We start from the raw sequence: 13,115 nt of genomic DNA on the forward strand, positions 1-13,115 counted from the left end.
AAGATGATGATTATAAAAGCTAACCTTTATATAGTAGCTACTATGTACCTAAAAGGCACAAATTGGTATTATTATCATTACTATTTTTTATCATCAATACCCATTCCTCCCAAATATTAATGCCCTTCCCCTTCTACGAATGTATTCCTCTTAATCTGTATTTATCTTGCATGTTCTGATTTATACATGTTTTGCTGAAGTAGAATGAATGTCCCCTGAGGGGAGGGGTTATTTTTTGCTTTTTCTGTATATCCTAGTGTTTAGCACTATGCCTGGGAGGTAATAAGTAGTTAACAAAAACTTGTTGATTAATGGATGGCAAGGACTACTTCATAAGCTCAAATAAGATAAAGCATATAAAAGTATTTTGCCAACTTTAAGATGCAGTTTACTTTTTGTATTATTTTTATATCAGGTTTTTTTTGAGGGGTGGGGTGGGGAAAAGCTTTTCTGCTACAATAGATAATTATCTGCTAGCATAGAGGAAAAAGAAAATACTTTCCTCTATTTCTATAAGTTAAAAAAAATGATGTATAGAATATTTTTCCTTTTCAGTTTGTATTTCAGATATTTGCATTTCAAATCCCCATTTTCCAGTTGTCTTTTTATCAAGTCTGTAGCTACATAATTTGGTTGTTTGGTTTGTAATAACAAAAGATATAAGGGGGTATTTAGCTATTATAAAGCCTCTCAGAGTATCATTATTGAGGTTGACTCTACAATTGCTTTATTTGGGATAGTGGGAGTAAATCGAACTTCTCTGTAAAAATCTCATAAATCTCCACATTTTTATTACAACGTAGCTCATTTCTTAAAAATAAAGCATCACCCAATTATACCCTGAGGGTGGTGCTGAAAACTTGTTCCCCTATGCTTTGCTTTGCTGCAGATCCAGGGCATTCACTCCTAATTACAATAGTCTCCTTTCCAAGTCAGTTTTGTCAGAGCAATAAATCTTGGTGTAGATTAGTTTTAGGCATTTTTAATATTTAACCACAATTAAGATTCCAAATGAATACATGATGTTGGTAATTTGTATGAATATCTGATTTTTAGTGTCCTTATCCAAGATACAATTTACCCTTTGTGTCAGGGGTTAAATAATTTGGACAATTTTAGAATGATGCAGGATTTTTTCTCTTCCTCCCTTCCAGTTGAGAGAAAGGAAGGAAAATGGCCTTAAATAAGTTCAAGAAGAGTTTTTAACTTATACACTTACTGTGTATAAGAGTCTGTGTTAGAAGAACTAGTTTTTGCCCTCAAGGAGTTTACATCCAGCTTATACAAATAAGTAACTCCTAATTTGAAGAATAAGCTAGTGCTAAGTGATGTGAGGAAAAAATTTAACAGGGGTAGTAAGAGGTGATAATTAGCTTTGAAGAAGGAAGAGGAGCTTGAGAGGCCAGAGTTGGGGATAGGCTACATTTCAGGTAGATGGAGGTTGAAGTTATGCAAATAGATAGAGAGGCAGGGGAGGGAATGCTGAATTGAATTGGGGGAACTGAGAAACTGTTGGGTTGCATCACAGAACACTGAACATATGAAATCAGCTCAAAAAGTTAAGTTGGAACTGGATGGTGGAAAAACTTTTGTGTAATCAAGAATCCCTGGAGGTTTTTAAATAAGGGAAAACCTTTTGTGTAATCAAGAATCCCTGGAGGGGACTGGCATGGCCATGTACCACAGGAAGATTGATTGAATGAAGAAAGCAACAAGAAGACCAATTAGGAATACATGGCAGTGATCCAGGAAAGTATATATAACAGTAATCTAGGTCCTAAATTTTGGTAGTGACCCCTTTCAGTGAGAGAAAAGACATGAATATAAGAGTGGAGATAAAATTGACGAGACTTTGTAAAGACTAGATATGAAAATTAGGAGAGGAAAAGCCTCAAAAATCCTCTGAAATAGATAAGCTAACATTACCACTAGCTATCTATCACATAGTAGGTGCTTAGTGAAAACTTATTGATTTTTCAGTTGGTTGGCTTGGAGGACCCCAGTAGCCCTTGACAGAAATAGGTAAATTCTGGGGAAGAATGGATAGAGATGATGCTTTCCATATTTCGATATTGCTGCATGTGAGATGTCAATGGGATGTACAGATAGAGATATCTATCAGACATGTGGTGGTGGAAGACTGGACTTTGGGAACAAGATTTATGGTAGATTTATAGATTTGTTAGTCACTAATGTGGAGCAGGAAGAACATAGAAAGAAACCATCAGAATATGTTAGAGAAGTTGCTACATAAAAGGTTGTTAAGGGATTGTAGAAAAGGTTGTGGAATTAAGAGAGAAGAAATATATATAGTGGATAGTGAGGCAGAGGCAGAAAGATTTAAATTCAGGTTTTACCTCTGTGTGACCCTGAACAAGTCACTGGAACTCTCCATGTACCAAGTCACTCTAAATTACAGAACATAAAGTAAGTTCTCATGGGAATTTCACATATAAAATTAGGTCCTAACTCCCACTCTCACACATAGTATGGAAACATTTATTTAGTAAAATATGATAACATTTTAGTAAAATATAGTGTAAAACAATTAGTAAATAATAAAACATTTAGTATAAAATTTTAAAAATAGTAAACAATTTTAATGATTTGTAGCTAATGTATGTCTCAGAAGCTTGCAATTTGGAAACTTAGGGAGGACTGTTTTATTGCTGTGACTTTTATTGCTGTGACTTTTCTGTGTATCCCATTTCCAATAATATGTTGTCTTCAATAATAAATAGATTTAAGACTGTTGAATTGACACAGCATCATGCATTGGAAAGAGTACTGACTCTCTAGTCAAAGGAACCTTGCCAAATCCTGCCTGTGACGCTGATTTTTTTTTTTTTTTAATAATCTTAGACAGATCAGGTTACCTCCCCAACTCCCTAGTTTCCATATTAGGAGTTCCCCAAAACTATAGTATTACAGATCTCCTTCTCCTTGTTGCACCAAGGTTATCAAATGGGATAATGTATACAGCATCCCATAGTTATGAAAGCTTAAAATAGAACTAAAAAGATCACTGGGACACCCTCTATATCCAGTTTTGCAAACCTATTAGGCTATAAGGCTAGCTAAAAAGTTCTTAGTTTGCAAGGCTCTGTCCAAGGTCCTGAGGCTTAAAAGATAAAAAGCAAGACTCCTTATTCTCAAGCAGTTATGATCTATTGTGATTTTACAATTCATTCCTAAATAGTTTCAGGCATATGTGGTTGGATACATAAAGACAGAACTTTGTAGAATTCCACTGTCAAGATCAAGGATACCGATTTTCTGTTGAAGATGCTGTGTTTTCAGAAGCAGTGGCATCTGATCACTATGTGTGGGGACAAGTTTTAACTTTGAATCTGATCCTTACTTACATCCTTAGATTTTATCTATAGATTTTTAGGATTAAAACAAATAGGTTCTGTTGGTCTATACTAAGGATAGGAGAGGGTAAAGGTAACATCCTTCCCCTCTTAACAGGATACTGAATTTGACTTCCCCCCCCCAATGGCTGATCTATTTGAATAAGCTGCCCCGATTTTTAAGGGAAGACTTCTTCTTTGGATCAACATTCATTCATTCAACAAACATTTATTAAACTCTTATTGTGTGTCAAAATTTATCGACATCAAGATTTACTGCTTTGATAAAATCCACTTTGGAAAGAAAACATCATAATTAAGAATAACTGCTGCAGATCTGCTGCAAAGCAAGGAGTGTAGGAACAGAATTTGAGTAACTTCTATAGGGTAATAATATTGAGTGATATTCCTGTTCCAATAGCTAGGTCCATCACTAGCAATGTTGATCAGAAATTGTTTAGTGACGTGGAATCTTTAGATAACTGCTTGGAGCACTAAAGCTTGATAGGTGGGAAACAATGGGAAATGGAGTACAATAACCCTCTTTGCTACTCACGAATGGATCTGATATTAGTGTTCTTAGAACAGAAGTTTAAAATGAATTTCTAACATGAAGTTTGAAAATTTCCCATGGCTTCTAATTATTTGCTGAATTTACCTTAGCAGAACATAAACTACTTGAAGACAGGAGATATTTTTCTTTTTTTTTTTTCTCTTTTTTAGTATTTGCAACACTTATGACAGTAAATCAAGGGATGGAAGCCATTCAATACGAAAGCATGGAGAGAAGAGAACAGATGTAATGGAGTGTAATAAATAAGAAACAGCAAGTTAGACCATTTTGCCTAGACCAGATTCACTATAAGGCCTGAAATGTTGAATGGGTTCAGGTTATAAAGAATTGATATTTCACTCTAGAGGTAATAGGGAGTCAGTGAAGTTTATTGAGTAAGGGGTTGACATATTCAGACCTATCTATGCTTTTAGAAAACCGTTTTGGTAGCTGAATGAGCTTAGATTGAAATAGAGACAGACTTCATGCAAGAAGACCATCAAGGAAGAGAGAAAGAAATAGCTGTGTTGAGTACAGAGAAGAGGATGGATTTGAGAAAAATTGGGGAGAAAGTAATAACACTTGGCCATGGATTAGCTATATGGGATAAGAGTGAGAATAAGTAGTTTTGAGTAAGAACAAGGTATTGAGCCTGAGTACTTAGAAGAATAATAGTGTTCTTGACAGTGACAGGGAAACTCAGAAGAGAGTTGGTTGTTTTGTTTGTTTGTTTGGTTGGTTTGTTTTGTTTGTTTGTTTGTTTCTTGTTTTTTGCATTGTGAGGTCATAGTTCAAATGGTCATAATTCAAATGGTTCAAAACCATGTTTTGAACATGGTTGAGAAATATCTGAGAGATAGGTGGTAAAGTGAGAATGTTACACAGAAAATAGAGACTAGAGCTGGATATATGAATTTGGGAATCATTTGCATGGAAATCATAACATGGAATCTGATGTAGTGATCACCCAATTGGAGTAGAACTCTAATGTATGAGAACCTTCCATCCTTTGAAGCAACGTTTTCTACTTCTGAGGAGCTCTAATTGTGAGTGACTAATTCTGCTTCTTAGTAACTTCCTGGTTATTACCTTTGGGGCCAAGCAGGGAAAGTCTCCCCTTTTCATATACAAACTCTTTAGATATGTGGACAAAGGGATCATGTAGCCTTGAGTCTTTTCCTGTTAAAACAATTTATTTACTTCAACTGTTCTCCTATGGTATGGACTTAATCGCCTTCCTTCTTGTCTTCCCTTAGATGCCCTCTAGCTTATCAATGTCCTTCTTAAATAAAGTATGGTTTCCAGAGTTGAACAGCATGCTTTAGCTGTGGTGAGAATTTTATATACCCAATAAGGTTAAGCTAAAACCTGAAATGTTTTTGGTGAAACCATAAATCTTATCAAGTTACATTTTGCAGTCTATGTAATGGATGATGCAATCTTGGTACCTTTTAGATAGATACTACCTTAACAATTATGTTTGATCATGATCCGTGAAGTGTTCCCCTTTTTACATTCTATGACAGTGATACAAAAGTCTTATGTGGTTAAACATAATAAATCAGTATCATTTGCCTGCAACTTCCATTGCTTAAGAAAGAAAGGGATCAACCTTGGATATTGTAATTCATGAAATAAATTAGATTTTGGAATTTCAATAAAAGGAGATGCTGGCCAACTGCCTTTTTAGAAAATAAGAGCTATACAGAGTGTCTAGAAATCTGGCTTTGTATGGGAGTAGAGGATAGGAGAGAGAGGAAAAGGGAAAGAAAAGCTTTTTTGTTTTGTACTTGTGATGGATCCTAATGATATATATATATATATATATATATATATATATATATATATATATATATATGTATATATGTATATACATATACGTATATGTATATATATATATATACATATATATATATATATATATATATAATGTGTTTTAAAATTTGTGTGAAAGGCAGTATGTAGAGAGGCAACTGATTAAATGCTTTCCCCGTGCCAGATATTTTGCTAAGTTTTGGGAATATGAATACAGACCAAAAAAAAGGTGCTCCCTGACCTCAAAGAACTTACATCCTAATGAAGAAATACAATACACAAAAGAGACATGACTGCAGAACGATGAAACTGGTTGAGAGTATCACCAAAATGATCTAGAAGAAGAAAAAGAAATTAACAAAGAACTCACTAATGGGAAAGGAGGGCTCACAGACAGGGGGATGTTCCAGAGTAAGAAGGCAGCTGACTCACGGTGGCAAAGTCCAGAGCTGGGGATATAGTATAGTGGACAGAAGGCTGACCTCAGATTAGAAGCATCTGGGTTCAAGTTCTGAACTAATAGAAATCAGCTGGGTTCCTTTGGTTATACCATCCAACCTCAGTTCCCTGGGCAATTAAATGTTAGAGATGTATAAAAGATTTCACTCTAAGAATTCTTTAGCGGGATAAGATAAAATCACAGATCCAGGCCATGTATTTAAAGTCCATAAAATATATTACACACATTATCTTACTTGAGCCTTACAGCAAACCTATCAGTTAGATATGGTAGGATTATATACATTTTAGTGGGAGCAACTGAAGCTCAGATTAAAAGTAACTCCAGGTCTTCCTAAATCCAAAACTGGCTTTTTATTCAATCTACCAGGTGCCCTCTTACAAAGAGAGAATGACCTAAAATCAATCTGGAAACATGAGCTGGAAGCAGACTATCCAAGTTTTTAGTGATCAAGCAGAAGACCATTTATTGTCACCTAGAAGTAATAGAGACCCTTGAAGCTTGATGATCAGAAAGTGACTTGGTGAGAATTCTCACTTGCAATGAATTATAAACATTAAAATACTATGTAAATGTTTGTTTTTAATTGGTTTTTATTTGTATCTGTTTTTTGGTGACTCTTTGGTGAGTTTTCTTAACAAGGATACTGGAATAGTTTCCCCTTTCTTTTTCCAGTTCATTTTACAGATGAGGAAACTGAGGCAAACAGGATTAAGCAACTTTCCCAATGTCACAGTTAATAAGTGTCTGAGGCCACATTTGAACTCAGGTCTTCCTGAGCTCTAACCTCAGTGCCACCTAGTTGCCCTTGTTATAAATGTTAGTGGTCATTATAATTCATTGCAAGTGAGAATTCTCACCCTGTCACTTTTCTGATCATCAAGCTTCCAGGGTCTCTATTACTTCTAGGTAACAATAAATGGTCTTCTGCTTGATCATTAAAAACTTGGATAGTCTGCTTCCAGCTCATGTTTCCAGATTGATTTTAGGTCATTCCCTCTCTGTATGCCAGTTAAAATAGCTTATATAAAAAGGCTCATACATCTGGAGTTTGAGGAATAAAAACAAACTCTGAAAATATTCCATTTAACTCTACCTGTGTGATCTCCAGGACATCATAGAATCTCTTAGTCAGCAGTATTCTAGTTCTTTGAAATGTGGGAGAGGACTCAATGTCATCTGATAACGATATATTGAAAATCCTATGAGCCTCATTTTATGGGTTAGGACAGATACCCTCAAAGAGAAACTGACTTGCCTTCTTTCCCATGGTCAATACTTTTCTTTTGCTCCCCCTTTATCCTTTTGTACAATCATCTACTTACATTCTTTCTCCTTTCCTCCATGTTTCTCCCTTTTCCTCTTCTCTCTTCCCTTTTCTTCTCCTCTCCTTTATTCGTTAGATGCCCAACAAAGTCATATATAAGTATGATAAAAATGAAAAAGACAAAATTGTCCCTACCCTCAAGTGACTTACATTCTCCTTTGACTCAGAATTCTTCTTCTTTCCCCACATCTTCATCATCAGTTACTGCTGCTCCCACCAGCATTTTGTGAGTTCTTGCTTTGTGTAGTGCACTTTACCTATATTGTTCTCTGTGTCAAAAATATAAATATCTTTAAAAAGCCAGGAGGCATCTTCAGAAATTTCATTTTTTCTCAGACACTCCATTAAAAATATGACATTTATTCCAATTTTTTGGCTGTTCCCAATTGACTTTTCTTTCCATGATGAAAACTAAATGGATAAAGATGTCATTTTTTGATGTTTCTTTTGCACTAGTGACTAGAGACAGTCAAGTCTGCCTTCAGAAGAATAAGACATGACAACTTCTCTCAGATAGTTATGAGAGAGAATAAAAGAGGTTCAATGCAGCTGACTCTAGAGTAATGTTAAATGCTGGAGTGAAATATCATTTCTGCATGAAAATGGTCAAGCATGGATGAGAACTAGTGTGTTCTTAAGTCTGTCACAAGTACACAGGATGCACAATGTAGTCCCTTCTGCCAGGGACACTCATTAAATGATGATTAGAAGGTAGTTAATGTTCTGCTACATGGTGGAACATTACACCACTTGTCTGTCTATTGGTAAGGCATCTTGTTATACTATTGGACCAAATATGTGAATATAAAGAAGGATCTGGGATTTTGTAAATGTGGGGCCCTCCTGCCCTTCTTATGAATCATAGACTAAAAGCTGGGAGGGATCTAAAGGGTCATTGTGACTAATCACTTTCTATTTGCTGAGCTAGCTACTTTTTTATTGTCTAGAGTTATTTTTTTTATGATGGCCTTTTCTTTTTCAAAATACATGCAAAGATTATTTTCAGTGTTCACCCTTGCAAAATCTTGTGTTCCATATTTTTCTCCCCCCTCTCCCCAATCTCCCAGAAGCAAGTAATCCAATATAGGTTAAACATGTGCAATTCTTCTTAAGTATTTCTGCATTTATCATTCTGCACAAGAAAAATCAGATCAAAAGGAACAAAAAAGAAAAATAAGCAAGCAAACAATAACAAAAATGGTGAAAATACTATGCTATGATCCACATTCAGTCCTCTTTCTGGATTCAGATGGCTCTCTCCTTCATGAATCTATTGGAAGTAGCTTCCATTGTTGAAAAGAGCAAAGTCCATCACAATTGATCATCACGGAAGTGGAAATCTTCAACATAAAGAAGATCCAACTCACTTCCAATTGATCAATGATGGACAGAAACATCCACACCCAGAGAAGGAACACTGGGAAGTGAATGTAAATTGTTAGCACTACTGTCTATCTACCCAGGTTACTTATACCTTCGGAATCCAATACTTAATGTGCAACAAGAAAATGGTATTTACACACATATATTGTATCTAGGTTATATTGTAACACATGTAAAATGTATGAGATTGCCTGTCATCTAGAGGAGGGAGTAGGGGGAGGGAGGGGATAATTTGGAAAAATGAATACAAGGGATAATATTATTAAAAAAATTACTCATGCATATATACTGTGAAAAAATTATAAAAAAAACAATTGATCATCACATAATCTTGTTGTGTATAATGTTCTTTTGGTTCTGCTCACTTCACTTAGCCTCAGTTCCTGTAAATCTGTCAAACCTTTCTGAAACTCATCATTTCTTATAATAGAGTAGTATTCCATAGCATTTATATACCATACTTTATTCAGCCATTCTCCAATTGATGGGCATTCACTCAGTTTACACTTCCTTCCCACTACAAAAGAATGGCTATCTTTATGCACATGTGGGTCCTTTTCCCTCCTTTATGATCTCTTTGGGATATACTCCCAGTAGAGAGAAAGCTAGATCAAAAAGTATGCACACTTTGTTAGCTCTTTGGGCATAGTTCCAAACTGCTCTCCAGCTTCTTAAACTGTGGTTAGTGACCCAATATGGGGTCTTGTAACTGGATAGGGGTTATGGAATTATGATTTATTATCAGTAAATGTTTGATTTGTATACTTATTTTATATACCTGTAAGTCTGGGGTTCACATAAATATCTCTTGAGTGAAAAGGGGTCATGAGTGGAAAAAAAATCAAGAAACCCTGTACTTGATAGATAAATTGTAGGAAGCTATGTGACACTCCGAGAGAGGAAGTGATTACTCCTACCTCACCGGTATCCATCTTCATAGAGCTAATAAGTGTCCGAAGCAGAATTTGGATCCAGGTCTTAGATTCAAGTCTTTTCTTTTCCCCTTTACACCTGAGGTTGTTCTTAAGCTTTTTTCATATCATGGATCCCTTTGACTGTCTAGTAAACCCCTACTCAGAAAAAAATGCATAAAATAAAACATGTAAGATCAAAAAAGAAACCAATTATATTGCTGTACAATGACGAAAATCCATATGCATATGTGTGCATATAAACACATACACAGCAGATATTAATTAAACCCCTACTCAGAAAAATGCATAAAATAAAACATGTAAGATCAAAAAAGAAACCAATTATATTGCTGTACAATGACGAAAATCCATCTACATATGTGTGCACATAAACACATACACAGCAGATATTAATTAGCCCAGAAGAAGCATGAGATGTGTGAAATTAGAGAAGCCATCCCAAATGTTCACAGGGACTATTTGTGTCTTACCTCATATCACATTCTGAGCTCTTATTGGTCTCATCAGCCACAATTGGACACACTTCAACTCAGCTTTAACAGAGTGATGTCATTTTGGTCCTCTTCAAGAACGAAGAACAACTTCCAGCCCACTACACATATATGCATATTTATGTTTATAGACAAATTCATGGACCTCACATTAAGAACCCATGCTCTATAATACATGCTGTCTCTATGGTATTCCAAATATTGGTCAAATACTTCCAGCCCACCCTACTCTCACCCAGATCTGACATTTTTCAAGTTTAAATTGATTTATAATTGGTAGTGGTTTTCTCTCGATTTTCTTTGCTTTGGGGGCATCTAGGTGGTATGGTGAATTAAATGTTAAATCTTCATCTTCTTGAGTTCAAATCTGACTTCAGACACATGCGAGCTGTGTGATCTTGGGCTTGTCACTTAACCCTGTTTGCTGCTATAGTTTCCTCATATATAAAGTGAGCTGGAAAAGGAAATGACAAACCTCTCCATTATCTTTGCCAAGAAAACTCCAAATAGAATCACAAAGAGTCAAGTATGACTGAAATAACAAAATTCTTTTGCTTTAAGAAAAACAGTGGATTGTTGGGGATGGCTTATTATTGGAGCTGCTCATGCTCAGCTCAATATGAAAGGTCTATTTGGACTGGTCTTTCTTTCAGAGTCCATGATTGGCTCATCATTGTTATCTCCCCCCTCTTTGCCCCTTCAATAGTGCATCCTAAATGATATGGCAAAGTGATACCATCTGTTCAGTCTCAATCTGGCTAGTTGACAGGCAGGTAGTTCCAGGTCATACTGGGAGGCAGCATGAGACAGTAGAAAGAGGGATATTTTTGGAGTTGGAAAACCTGGCTCAAATCCAGGTTCTCCTATTTACTGTCAGTGTGATCTTGAAAAAGTCACTTGTACTATCCCTGAATTTCATTTTCTTCACTTGTAAAATGGGGAATTTACCAAATACTAAAGAAGAGCAATTAGATTTACTAACCCAGGATATTTGGATTAATTTTAATAGATTTAATGATATATGTAACACACACATTCATATAAACAGATAGATATATGTGTGTGTATACATATACACAAAAGCATGTATTTATCTAGTATATTTACACATTGGTTGTTTGTTGTCCTTTGTTCTCAAAGAAGACCAAAATGATATCATTATGGTAGAGTCAAGTTAATGGGTCTGACTGTGGCCAATCAGACCAATATGAGCTCAGAATACCTTACCACAGGTTGGACACAAACAGTCCCTATGAACATTTGGGGTGGTTCTCTAACTATGCATCTCATATTTCACCTGATCTAATTCAATTCTGCTTTGTTCTTAGAGCACAGAGCCTTCTCTGATGAGGGCACACCATGCTGGGAGGTCCTTGGCAGTGTCTCCCATATCATACAATCTATTCAAGGTCTAAAGACCTTGAGAGTGTCCTTGTATTGGTATTTTTAATCACCTTGTGAGAGCTTGCCCTGTTTGAGTTTTCCATAAAATAGGGGTTTTTTTTTTGACAAAAAATATATATAGGCTCCCCATCACAACAAATGTACATTTGCTATTTGAATAATGTGGACAGCCTGATGGAATTGTGGTAGAGTTTAAATGCTTGACCATTTAGATGGAGAAAGGACTTTAGTGCTGGGTATCTTATCCTGTTGTATTATGGGAGCCACCGGCCAGTGGCTGCTGGAGATCTAACAGAGCTGTAGAATGGATCTCTTCATGGGAAAGGATGATGATGATACAAGGAAACTGAGAGACAGTTGCCTTCTGTGACCTCTCTCTCTTCCCTCTTGCCTCCAATTTCTTTCATTCCCAATCCATGAGGAACATCTGCATTAGTAAAGTCTGCTTTGCAACTCCTTCCATGTTCTGATTCACAACTGTGGAGACTCTGGGAAAATTGGCCTGCCCCTTCACTTAGGCATGGCCCTTAACGTTATCCTGCCAGGAGATCTTCAGAATCTTCTAAGATAATTTAAATGGAAGTGATTCATTTTCATGGTATGGAATTGGTCTACCATCCAGATTTCAGAGGAATCCAACAATGAGATCAGCACAATGGCTCTGTAGACCTTCAATTTGGTAGTCAGTGTAATATCTCTCCTCTCCAACACTTTCCTGCAAAGCCTCTCAACACTGAGCTAGCTCTGGCAAGTCATGTTTCAACCTCATTATCAATACATACATCCCCGAAAAATATACTGCTACAAGAAGCATTTAAAATATGGAGACATATACATACATATGTCAGATATGTAGTACTACAGGCAGGTAGTTCCAGGTCATATTGGGAGGCAGCATGAGACAGTAGAAAGAGGGATATTTTTATGTGTATATACGTGTATATGGGTACGTATATATATATATATATATATATATATGTATGAGTATATGGGTACATATATATATATATATATATATATATAGAGAGAGAGAGAGAGAGAGAGAGAGAGAGAGAGAGAGAGAGGAGAGAGAGGAGAGAGAGAGAGAGAGAGAGAGAGAGAGAGAGAGAGAGAGAGAGAGAGAGAGAGAGATACAGTGAATGGATATTCATTATATATATGTTGGTGGATATTTTTGCAATTTAAAATTGTAAAGATATTACATAGATTTTCCATTTGACCCTTATAACCACATTGTGTGGTTAATGTTGTATTTTTATTTCCATTTTCCAGTGAAGGAAACTGAGGCTGAGAAATTTTCTATGCTTTCTACAGGGTCACTTAACTAATGACTGCCTAATTAAAATTCAAATCTTCTTGATCCTAAGACCATTAAATTCCTTGAGAATAGGGAA

At 35.9% G+C, this 13,115-nt stretch overlaps 1 protein-coding gene across 6 annotated transcripts in view; it reads left to right on the forward strand.

Annotated features, from left to right (window-relative positions):
* The window catches only part of FHIT (fragile histidine triad diadenosine triphosphatase), a 1,538,293-nt gene that overhangs the window by 242,172 nt on the left and 1,283,006 nt on the right, over nt 1–13,115 (forward strand). The window contains exon 1 of one of the 6 annotated variants that reach the window (XM_074284233.1): nt 4,741–4,952. The exons of the other annotated variants lie outside the window; for them this stretch is intronic. The gene's annotated coding sequence lies outside the window, so the exon portion shown is untranslated. Of the gene's footprint in view, nt 1–4,740; nt 4,953–13,115 lie in introns of those variants that run through there. 6 annotated transcript variants of the gene reach the window in all.

This window comes from Sminthopsis crassicaudata, chromosome 1 (genome assembly GCF_048593235.1).
Source record: "Sminthopsis crassicaudata isolate SCR6 chromosome 1, ASM4859323v1, whole genome shotgun sequence".
NCBI lineage: Eukaryota > Metazoa > Chordata > Mammalia > Dasyuromorphia > Dasyuridae > Sminthopsis > Sminthopsis crassicaudata.